Genomic DNA, 1,486 nt, shown 5'->3' with positions numbered 1-1,486 from the left:
AATTGGTTACAATTTTCGCTCCATTCTGCCTAGTGCCCATAACTCCATGATGGGAACATGGTTATGGCCACCTCCCTCCCTGGTCCTTCCACTGAGATGGACAACACTGAGTGCTGAGATTTTCACTAGGACTTTTCAACTTAATTTTAATGGGGGATGATTGCTGAAATCACCCAGACAGCCTGAGGTTTTCAAAGCTAAGTTGTTATCTCAGAGTCTCTGCACGTTTTTGCGAAATCCACATTTACTGAATGCTTTCCTCAAAGCTTCCTTGACCTCTCTGTTTCTCAGGCTGTAGATGAGGGGGTTTACCAGGGGAGTCAGGACCGTGTAGCAAAGAGGGAGCACTTTGTTTAGGTCTCTCAGTGTATCACGTTTCGGTAGCATGTAGACAATCATTAGGGTTCCATAGAAAATTGTCACCACAATGAGGTGAGAGGAGCAGGTGGAAAAGGCCTTTTGCCTACTGGTGGTGGAAGGGATTCTGGATGTTGGCAATGATACACATGTAGGATGTCAGGGTTAGTAGGAATGGAGGCAGGGTGAATACACAGGATACTAACCAGTTTGTGTCACTGCAGGAGAGCTCTATAGGTGGGATGACATCACAATAGAAATGGTCAATGTCATTCGGGCCACGGAATGTTAACTGTGATAGGAATAAAACAAAGATAGTACTAGCCAAACAAGCTTTAACCAGGACCCAGCAGCCAACTGGAAGGAAAAACCCGGTATTCATAAGAGTTGAATAGTGCAGGGGTTTACATATCGCTAAATACCGATCATAAGACATCGCTGCTAGGAGACAGCATTCCGTACCTGCCAGAGACCCAAAGAAATACAGTAGTGTGATGCAGCCACTGACTGAGATGGTTCTGTCCCCAGTCAGGAGACTGGCCAGCATCCGGGGCAGGATGGTTGTGGTGTAGCAGATCTCCAGGCAGGACAAATTCCCCAGGAAGAAGTACATGGGGGTGTGAAGGTGCTGATCAGCCACAACGAGCACCATGATGAGGGTGTTCCTGGCCACGGTTGTCATGTAGATCACTAGGAACATCAGGAAGAGAAGAATTTGCAGGTCAGGGAGATCCCCGAATCCCAGGAGGAAGAATTCAGTGATGGCTGTTTGGTTTCTGCAATCTGCCATTGGTTGTGTCTAGGAACAATAAATCTGTGCGACTGAATTGGAAGGACACAGAGTTAAAAGTTAATCAAATCTCGTGAATTAATTCCATAAATATTCAGAAACTCCCTCCCTCTCCTGGTTACAGGCTGAAATTTTAAGGCTAAATTTAGATTTCAGAGCAAAGTGCCAGGAAACTGAGTCTGAGGACAGAACATTGCTCTGATGGGGAAGAGGGTGTTTGACACGGATACCAGTGATTACTATAACAGCCCATTTGTCTCGTAGCCACATACTGATATGACAGATCAGATCATTTCTCTGTCTATCTGACATACCAGAGCTTAACAATGATGCTTAAAT

General features: G+C 45.5%; 1 pseudogene; it reads right to left on the bottom strand.

The window, feature by feature from the left end:
- Window positions 1-210: 210 nt before the first annotated feature.
- On the bottom strand, window positions 211-1,147 carry LOC141998527 (olfactory receptor 11A1-like; annotated as a pseudogene).
- Window positions 1,148-1,486: the final 339 nt, after the last annotated feature.

Source organism: Natator depressus, chromosome 14 (genome assembly GCF_965152275.1).
Source record: "Natator depressus isolate rNatDep1 chromosome 14, rNatDep2.hap1, whole genome shotgun sequence".
Lineage (NCBI taxonomy): Eukaryota > Metazoa > Chordata > Testudines > Cheloniidae > Natator > Natator depressus.
Note: the sequence above shows the minus strand (reverse complement) of the source record. Positions and strands in the feature narration are given on the sequence as shown.